We start from the raw sequence: 11,430 nt of genomic DNA on the forward strand, positions 1-11,430 counted from the left end.
GTCGCCCACTCACTCTTCGCTCCAGCTCAGCCACTCACAGATTTTGACCACAACAGTTTGGCGCCGACCGTGGGGCCCGAAGAAAAAAGTCTCTAAGGGTCCAAAAATGGCAGGAGCTCGAGCACACACCAATTCTGCTCGGTCGGCACGGTCAACCCTGGGAGCCAAAACACCAGACAACAAATAGCATCTCAGATCGCCATATCACCAATGGAAGAAGGATCTGAGTAGCTACTAGTTCAACCTCCCCCACCGTCCACCCTGACAGCGGAACAACTCAACACTCTAATCCAACAAATGACCAACCTGACTGATCAGTACAGAAGTCTGGCAGAGAATTTTGCAGTTCAAGCAAGGCCAAACAATCGACCTCAGCAGCCATCCCATAGGACCTCCAATGCACGAGCAGAGGAGCCACTTGCAGAAATCGCCACTCCCCTACACCTGAGCACCAACAAAGAAGATCAGCACGCTCCATAACTTCTGGATATGCAAGGAGGCATGAAAGAGAACGTTCGAGGTCCGCGGACCTCCGCCCTCGTGACGAAGCAGAATCCAGAGGACAAACGCAGCGCCATCGCTGTAGACGAAGAAGCCCGGACAACCAATCAGGATCTACCTCCGACAAGCTTCGGACAAATCCTCACACAAGAAATGGAAGAGAACATGACCGAGCTGTCAGTGTAGAACGGAAGCTGGAAGAGTTTGATCACCGCTTAAAAGACCTTGCTAAAGGGGCTCCTTCAGAACATAAAAGACCCTTTAGTAACAAACCTCCGTTCAGTGAAGAGGTCCTCCAGGTTGCACCACCACAAGGGTTCAAAATGCCCCAGTTGCCACAGTATGATGGAACAACATACCCAGTGGACCACCTAGAAACATTTAAGACGATGATGCTCATACATGGCGTGTCAAACAACTTTATGTGCAGCTCGTGATTGGTATTCCAGCCTCCAACCGGGCTCAATCCTGTCTTTCGAAGAGTTCGGAGACCAACTGGTCAAACATTTCCTGAGCAGCCGAAGACATCAAAAGACAACTGCATCATTGATGACCGTTAAACAAGGCAAAGGTGAATCGCTCAAAAAGACTTCATCGCCAGATTTAACAGAGAACTTCAGCAGCCATGAACACCCTCCTCTCAGGGGTGAGGTTTGCGGACTTCAGGTTATCCATCGCAAAGAAAGCACCCTCCTCACTTGCCGATCTCATAACTCGAGCTGAAAAGTATATAACGGCCGAGGAGACCCTAACTGCGCTTAATCTCATTCCCAAAGCAGACAATGTGAAATCCCAAAGGGCAACCCAAGAGGGGGGTGAATTGGGTTATTTAAAAATTTCTTTTAAAAAACTAGGGAGTGTTAGATAATTCCTAGATTATACTAACCCTTGTTCAATATGAAAATTGAAGATATGGAAAGAGATTACCAATCACACAAGAGGAGGGAAAGAGTAAGGAGACCACACAAGAATTTTTATAGTGGTTCGGTCACAACCGACCTACTCCACTACCCAAGTACTTGGTCTTTCCTTGGGATTTTCTCCACTAAAAAATGAGATTCCACTATAGCCGAATCTCCAAGCCGTACAACGAACTCCGCCTCCGAGGAAACACACCCTCTTCGCACACCGCCTCCAAGAAGTCAACCCTAATCGCCCACTTCTCTTAGCAATACAAGAATGATAAGAAAATGTAAAAGCTCTCAACCCTCTTCAATAGGCAAATACAAATCTCTCAAGCTCACAGTAACTCCAAATGATTGCAAATCAAAGTCCTATAGAGTCCTCTTGACTAGAAGTAAATGCAAGATTAAATGCTCTCAAGAGGTTGAAGAAGAATCCTTTAGATTTCAAGAGTAAAAGCTCTAGGGTTTGCAAAATGATTGTTCAAAAGGTTCTTTGGAAGGTCTTGAATGGGGTTTAAATAGCCCTAGCAAAGATAAGACCGTTTGGGGGACAAACCGTAATTAACAGGGTCTTAAAAAGTTAAGTCGCGTAAGCCCCAATGGATCTATTTCCAGACGGGGGCGGTCGACCGGGGTGTCGCGATCGCCCACCCTTATCTGGCGCTTCTTTTTAATTTCAAATTTCAAACCTCGCAGTCGACCTGGGTAGTCGCGGTCCCCCACCGTGGGCTTTCTGTTCAAAATAAGTTTTTGTTCAAAACCCCCTATCCGTGGTCGACCGACCGCCAAGACCTTTCTGGATTGCTCCAAAAAATCCAGGAGCATATCCGCGGTCAACCAGATTAGCCTCGGTTGACCGGCCTTCTTTTATCGGGTAGATGCTGGAACTCTAGCATTCATCCCGCAGTCGCCCGGGGGACCCCGGTCGACAAGCCCTACTTTGAAATTTGATTTTACAAAATAAACTCATAGGGCTTTGGGCTAAGGTCCTTGGGTTTCTTTCGTAAGTTTTCAAAAACCTTTCTGAGATTATCAAAATTCGTTTTAAAAGGATTTGAAAACATAGATTCATGCAAATTACTTCTTGCCAAGAGGACTCTATTACATACTATATGAACCTTGAGTCTTCTTGAGTCTTTTTCTTCTAGGCATTTGCATGAGGTGTTCACTTGAAAGATTCTTCTATCTTGCTTTTGTGCATGTGGTTTTTTTCATCTTCAATGCTTGTAGGATGACTACCAAGGCTTGACTTGCTCCAAGTTGGACGCTTCTTCTCTTTGCTTCTAGTGATGACTTCGATGGTTTCTGTCTTGATCACAACACTAAAACAACCATTAGTAATCTACCATCAATTTGGGTTTGTTGATCATCAAAATATGGGTGGGTTGTACCCTTGGGCTTACATTCTCCCCATTTTTGATGATGACAAACTCAAATTGATTATGGGGTAGGGGCTCTCCCTAAATATTATGCATAGGTAGTTTCATGCCTCCCCCTCATTATGTGCTTATTATAAATGATGATTAATCATAATTCATACTATATTTGCATGTATTTCTATTGATGCACAAGATAAGCATAGGTAGTTCCATTCAAGCATAGAGGAATTGCAAATATGGTTCATGATACAAATAATCAACCCAATGCATAGTCATGAACATATTAAGCATAATCAAGATATCCTATTTCTCCCCCTTTTGTTACATAAAAAAAGAGTGGGAAGGGAGATTCGCCATAGATAACACAAGATTCCTCTAGAGAATTTTTTGTTGTTGTTAGGAGTTCACTTTTAACTCCCCCTATGTAACTAGGGTTATGCCTATATATATATATATATATATATATATATATATATATATATATACACTAGTAAAAAATCCCGTGCGATGCACCGGCCGAGAAAGAACTGTACGGACCACATCATAGGTTGATCCAAACCGTCCATGTGATGGAACACAACATCAATAGGTTGTGCCCGTAAAATCATTTCCATATGCTGAATCTAGCCCTTCAATCTATAGAGGTTTCCATAATTAAATAATAATAAAGGAGCGGGGTAGGATTGAAATTATGTGGCTTTAATGGGTGCCTTTGTTAAAAACGCATAAAGGAGGACGTAGGATTGAAAATATGTGGGTTGAATGGGTGCCTTTGTTAAAAAAGTCAAAAAATATAGGTTGATCCAAACCGTCCATGTGATGGAACACAACATCAATCAGTTGTGCCTGTAAAATCATTTCCATAGGTTGATCGTAGCCCTCCAATCGATATAGGCTGATCCTAGCCCTCCAATCGATAGAGGTTTCCATAATTGTTGTTCCTCTTCAGGGGCCCGGAATCCGTCAATATTTTGCAAGTGTCCTGCATGAGTAATAGAAAGTAGTTCTTCCGTAATTGTTATATGTCTTTACCTCTTCTTGGTAGTTTTTCCCTGTAATTGTCATAGACAGGTACCCTGTGTCGGTACTTTTCGTATGTAGATTACAATTTTACCCTCAAATAACTTCTCATAGAGTTAGATGTTAAATATCAGCAAAGGGGTTAATGGTAAAAGAGTAATGCTGACGTGCTATATTTCGGGTGAAATAAAAGGACAATAATTTGTATGTAGATTACAATTTTACCCTCACATATGAGTATGTACAGATATGTGGGGAGGGGGAAAAAGGATAAAAATCATCCACATTGACGTGTTAAATGGATAATAATTCTCCAATTTCTCTTATGCTATATAGTAATAGATATATCAAAATAGCATTCAAATAGGCATGTTCATGAACTAGATGTAGGCATGTGCCTGGATTTTAAGTGTCATGATTAGAGATGATAATATCGTCTCCCTCTTAAAAACTAAGAAGGCTAAGGGCACCAATTGAGTGAATTTTAAGTTAAGGTTTGACATCTAGTCATGCATCCAATAACAAATACACAATCAAGTACGTATAAATATAGATAAACATATAAGCAAGATTTCATTCAAATTCTTTTACTTGATCTATTGTCCATATATTTGAACCACTTCTAAGATCACAAAATCTTTCTTCACTTGGTAATTTAGTAAAAACATCCGCAAGTTGATCATTGGTATTGATATAAGAGATGATGATATCTTCCTTTTGAGAATGATCTCTCAAGAAGTGATGTCTTATATCAATATGCTTAGTTCGGGAATGTTAAATTTTGGGTTCTTGGTTAAGTTGATTGCACTAGTGTTGTCACAGTGAATTGGAACACATTTGAACTTTAAATCATAATATTCTAAGATGTTCTTCATCCATAAAACTTGTGCACAACAAGCTCCTGCAGTAATGTACTCTACTTTTGTGGTAGACAGAGCAACAGAGTTCTGTTTCTTGCTGAACCAAGACACCAAGGATCTCCCTAGAAACTGACAAGTGCCACTAGTACTCTTCCTATCAATTATAGACTGGGCAAAGTCAGCATCAAAGTATCCTACTAGGTCAAAAAAGTTTGACTTTCCATACCATAGACCTAGGTTAGAAGCTCCTCTCAAGTATTTGAATATTCTTTTTACAGAGAGCAAATGAGATTCTCTTGGATTTGACTAAAATCTAGAACATAGGCAAACACTGAACAAGATATCCGGTCGGCTAGTAGTTAGATAGAGAAGACTCCCTATCATCCCCCTATACTTTTTCTGATCAACCTTTGGTCCAATAACATCTACTGCTAATTTTGAAGATGTGCTCATAGAAGTGAACTTTGGAGGAGAGCTTTCCATTCCAAATTTCTTAAGCAGTTATTTTGTATATTTTTCTTGGTTTATGAAGATTTCATTTGGTAATTGGTGGATTTGTAGACCAAAAAAATATTTAAGTTCTCCCATCATGCTCATTTCAAACTCATTTTGCATGCATTTGGAGAATTCTTCACACATACTCACATTAGTTGACCCAAAGATGGTGTCGTCTAGATAGATTTGGACTATGAGTATGTCTTCACCCTTTTTTTTGATAAATAAATTTTTATCGACTTTTTCCATCTCAAATCCTTTGCCTAATAGAAATGAACTAAGCCTTTCATACCAAGCTCTAGGAGCTTGCTTTAATCCATATAGGGCTTTGTCCAATCTAAAGACATGATCCGGGTGTTTGAAGTCCTCAAATCCAGGAGGTTTCTCAACATATACCTCATTCAAAATATATCTATTTAGAAATGCACTCTTGACATCCATTTGATATAACTTGAAACTCTTATAACATGCTTATGCAAGAAGCATTATAATGGATTTCAACCGGGCTACGGGTGCAAAAGTCTCATCATAATCAATCCCTTCTTCCTGGTTGTAACCTTGGGCAACCAAACGGGCTTTATTTCTTTGGATATCACCATTTTCATCCAACTTGTTTCTATAAACCCATCTAGTTCTAATTACCGGATGATCTTTTGGCCTAGGAAGCAATTGCCATACTTTATTTCTTTCAAATTGATTCAACTCTTCTTGTGTGGCAATCATCCAAAACTCATTCTTTTCTGCTTCTACTATAGACTTATGTTCAATTTGTGAGATGGATGCTAGGTGACCATAAACAGTCTTAAAATGAGACCTACTTTTAACTCCTTGGGAAGCTTCACCAATAATTTGAGTAGAGGGGTGGCTAGCAATGATTCTTTTGCCTTTTGGATCATCTTCCTCATTTTCTCTCTATTCAATTGCCTCACCTTCAATACTAATATTTTCTAAAGGATTAATCAAGGTGGAGGTGTTTTTCTCACATACTATAGGGTGAGTCTCATCTTCTTTATCTAGGTCAACTATCATTTTTCATCAAATTTGACATGTATATCTCTTCTACTGTCAAAGTCCTTTGATTGAACACTCTATAGGACTTGTTTCTAGTTGAATACCCTAAAAATATCCCTTCATCTGCTTTAGGATCAAATTTGTGAAGATTATCTTTAATATTTAGGATATAGCACTTGCATTCAAAGATCCTAAAGTAGCTAATATTGGGCTTTCTTCCCTTCCATAACTCATATGGTGTCTTGCTAGTGTGGGGTCTTATTAATACTCTATTTATCACATGGCAAACTGTATTCACAGCTTCTGCCCAAAAATATCTAGAGATGAAAGTAATGTTCTAGCTATTTCTTGCAAGACCCTATTCTTTCTTTTCACCACACCATTTTGTTGAGAGATTCTAAGGGTTGAGAAGTTGTGATCTATGCCTAATTCTACACAATAATCCTCAAATTGATGATTTTCAAATTCTGTTCCATGTTCACTTCTAATTTGCTTGATATGAGACTTTCTATCTTTTTGTAGCTTGTTGCACAACTTGTAAAATTCTCTAAAAGTCTCATCCTTGGAAGCAAGGAATAGAACCCAAGTGAACCTAGAAAAATCATCTATCACTACAAAAACATATATTTTTCACCAAAGCTACATGTCTTCATGGGACCAAATAGATCCATATGAAGTAGTAGCAATGGTTTATTCTTCAGTTGAAATGAGCCTTTTACTTGTTTACCAAGCTGACATGCTCTACACATATGATTTTTGAGATAATTGAGTTTAGGCAAACCATCCACAATATTCTTCCCAAAGATTCTAGCAATGATTTTCATATTAGAATGTCTTAGTCTTCTCTGCCATGTCCATGTATTATTTTCAAAAGATGCAAGACAAGTAACATTCTGACATATGAGTTCTTCAAGCATAAAAGTATAAACATTACCATTTCTAGTAGCTATGTGGACCCCGATTCGAGGACGGCGGTGAGGAACGAGTCCCCGTCTGTCCTTTCGATCTCCACATGAAGGAGAGCTCTACCAAAGAACTCTCGAAATAAAGTGCATTATGGCAATAAATGAGATACCTCTTGATCCGGAGCTAGGGCTCGAAACCAAGACGTACCTAAAAATAATAAAGAGTCGCCATCCATGGATAGGCCATGGAACCAAAACAAATGCTCTGTTTGCAATGGATAACCAGAGAAGAGAGGGTTCGTGCCTGATTACGAGTTGGAAAGGTGTTAAACATCCAACTTGCCCGAGCGCACTCGGTATCTTATGCCATTTATTATTATTTTCGAAGAATTTTGGGCAAAATCATGTGAAATGGGAACAAATATCCCCGAGTAAACGTCTACCTAAGCATGCATGACCCGGGGATGGGCAGAAGAAAATAAACATCCAGGTCCCAACTCATCACATCTAGGAAAGCAGTAAACATATACATGCATAACTACAACTAAGCAGGACATAGCATATATGATGAACAGTAAAGCAGTAAAGAGCTACAACTACGCATGTGAATAACAATAAAGAAAACAGTAAATGGTTATAACTAAATATGAGCATAAGCAATATGAAAAACAGTAAAGAACTATAAGAGCTACAACTAAACATGGTGAAGCTGCAGCTAAACAGGTAAAGTAGAAACTATAACTAAAACATGTGAATAGCAAATTGCAAACAATCCAATCAAAGAAAGAAAGCACACTAACATGATCATATGCAAGGAACAATGCTGAATAACAGACTCAAATCTTAAATACTAACAATAAACCCTAAAACTCTAAGTATTTGGCCCGAATCTTGGACGGCCTTACATCCCTCCAAGCCGTCTACGTATCATCGCCTTTACAGGAATCAAGGCCACGTAGTTCTTGCACGCCTATTCTAAACTATGATGCCTAACACATCTAGGACCGCTATCCTAGACTCGATCAACTAGATTCGACTAGTTTTTAATGTTTCTTGTGCGTTACTTAAGTTCAAGTGGATTGTAGATTTTAAGACACCCTATATGTTCTAACTAGATGCAAGTTTAGCCCTAAGTTAATGCAAGTGGTTCCTATATCCTATGTGCAACTAGGCTGTGTGTCCTAAAAAAATAATGGGATCACTAACGCATCATATTTTAGTCATCAGTCGGTGATGAGGATCGCCAACTGACCGGACAGAGGCGATGGCAGACTTCTTGCTAGGACAAACTCCTAATTCTAATATAAACACAAAACACCCAAAACACTCAACACATCTAGGACCAAACTCCTAACTCTAGGGGAAGATCTTTTCGAAAATAAGGTTTTAAAATGGTTTGTATGATTTCTTTTTGAAGGTTTGACTGGACTTTGGATAAATTCCCAAGCTGTCTACGTACCTCGTAAAAGATGATCAAGCCAACGTAGTTTGGAAACAAACTTCCTAACTACACTCCTAAAACTATGAAATTTTCTAGTTTTCCAATGTTTTTAAGTTTCAACTTTCTAATATTTTTGACTTTTTAAGAGTTTATGATGTTTTTAAGTTTTAAATTTCTAATATTTTTTGATTTTAAAAATAATTTTCAACCAAACAAAACAGCACACTAGGGCCAAACCCTAAGGCTAAAAGGTGAAACTCCTAAACAAGTAAACTCACTAAAAGTGAAATGATCCCAAAACAAATAAACTAGTGCCCAAGGTAAAATAAAAAAGGTAGGATCCCAAGCAGGTAAAGGTCTAATAAGACTAAGCTAGTTCCTAACAAAAAGGAGTGGAAACAACACTAAAGGATAAACTCCTAATTAGCAACACTAAGGAGATACTAATAAGACCAAACATGTCTAACAGCTCTATAAAATGGGGTGTAAATAAGTCAAAGAATGACTAACAACTTTATGAGGGAGTGCAAATAAGTCAAAACATGCATCCTGAATGAAAATGAAATAAACGAGTATTAGAGAGACTAGGCAACCTAGACACAGAGGTGGGCTCCAGGTATTCCCCTATCATTTCCCTTGCAATGATAAATAAAGGATTAGGCAACTAACATACCAAGTAGGGGGTACAAGTTGGGGTACAACTTAGAGAGGGTTCTACAAATAAGGCTAAGCATGCATCCTATGAGTAACTTTCTAATGTAACTGAGCTTGCCTCCTAACATCTTTTAGTTAATCATTTTCACATATTTCATTTCAGTTTTGATTTCCAGTTGCATGCATTTAACATTTTTGCATCACAAAGCATTACACAAAGCATGGAATTCAAGGCAGCCAAACATAGCAAGACTCAAAATAATTAACTTAAGTATGAGTGAAAGCTTATAACATGTATATTATCAGAAACTAAACTCAAAATATTCAAAGCATTTCATCTCATCAATCACAAACTAGGCTAAGCATGAATCAAGCATCAAAAGCATGCATTTGCATTCTACATGTAAGCTGAAAATTTGTATTGAAAATCACACTATCCATATGGCAAAACTAGAAAAAGTGACACACATCAAAGTTGTAGGGGACACATCAGGCAACATTTGATTAGTTATGCACTTTGGCCGGTTCTAGCCGAAAGTAGCCGGACAACGGCCATTTTTGGGCTGATTTCAGATTTCATTTATGCAGTTTTGTTTTGAAAAGTTCCAATTTTGTTTTGAAAAACAGAGAAACCAAAACACATATTTAGGAAAAGTGTTCAACACCAAAGTTTCAGTAAATTCATTGAGGAAAGCTTTCTGAGTTGACAACTCTGGCTGGATTTGGCTGGAAGTGGCTGAAAAATGACCATCTCCGGTAAAGCCGCAAGCTGGAAATAGATTGTTTTTGGTTGAAATCTTAAAAATGTCATAACTTTTTCATTCCTTGGCCAAATTAGGGCCATGATATGTCAAATTTTCGGTCCATTCCTTTCATATTTGACCGAAAATTACAAAAAATGGTGAAAAATAAATCTGGACATATGGGACCCGATCCTGCGCGAGGCGCTACACTCTCTCTTGGTCTCTCGTATCCACGCGAATGGCGTGTGCTTTTTATTATTGATTTTAATTACCCAACCAAGCAGGCAATAACCAAGCCATAGGGTGTAAACAAACGTGCAACCCAGTACCCATAAGCGCAGGGGTAAGCTGCCGAGCCTAGCAAGGTGTGATTTAATTCATCTTTTCCGTGAACTTGGGATCACTAAGGCAATCCGAATTCCACGCAAAAGATAGTGATAGAGTTGCCACCTAGATGAGGGATCTAGGACCAATAATTGACCAGAAGTCTAGACTCGTTACCTGGTTACGAGAATGGAAGGTATTGGGAGTTACCACCACATGCACCATTCCTGCCCGATAATCGGTCTTCAATTCCAAAAGTTAATTCTTTTGAATTTCTTTTAAATGGCTCATTTAACTCTATATTAATGTGCGAACTACATGACATGCATCCTAAGATCTTATTTCAGTGCAATTCCTAAATGTGTATCTTGATTTTCTTAATTTGTTTGAATTCAATCTAAGTGTAAGTTCTCCTAAAATTTTAATTTCATGAAAAGTCCTAAGTGATTTAATTACTTTTAATTTAAGGATTAATGTACAAAACTCCACCACTTATGTGTGGAGCCGACTCGGGCTTGGTATGCCACTCAAGTATCCAAGTTGCCTACGTATCCCAGCCTCACTGGAATCAGAGTCGATCGTAGTTCGGTGAACCTAAACTAAGCTACTTATGCCTAACTGTGGACCCCGATCCGAGAGAGGCGGGGGACAAGCCCCCACACGAGTCTCAGGATCATCCACGTGAATGGAGAGCTCTACCAAGGAACTCTCGAAAGAAGTGCCTCTCACAGCATGAGTGGCGATATAAGGTGAGATACCTCTCGATTGGGGGACTAGCCCAGATTCGAGGCATACCTTAAACAAAGAAGAGTCACCATCCAGGGAAGTGGGCCCTGAATCCCATACTATGCTCTGTTGCAACGGATAACCAGAGATATAAAAGAAGGTTCGTGCCTGGTTACGAATTTGGAAGGTCCGAAGAGCACCTCATCCGCCCAAGTGCAAACACCTGGTCTATTATGCCATTTACTTATTGATTTTGAAGAGTTTTGGGCGAAAGTCATGTGAAATGGGAACACATATCTCCGAGAAGACGTCTATCTAATCATGCATGTCTCGGAGGAATAATAAGCACACACAAAATAGATGACAGTAGTGTCGCCTAAGAATAGCTAGGTTATGAGTGTCATACCTAATTGGTGTCTGAGTTCTGGTGTGCAAACACATGCATGCTACAGCTAAAGGTATAGGA

The sequence above is a fragment of the Tasmannia lanceolata genome, unplaced genomic scaffold (genome assembly GCF_043159265.1).
Source record: "Tasmannia lanceolata isolate RefF3 unplaced genomic scaffold, GAP_Taslan_0.1 ptg000021l, whole genome shotgun sequence".
NCBI classification, from domain to species: domain Eukaryota; kingdom Viridiplantae; phylum Streptophyta; class Magnoliopsida; order Canellales; family Winteraceae; genus Tasmannia; species Tasmannia lanceolata.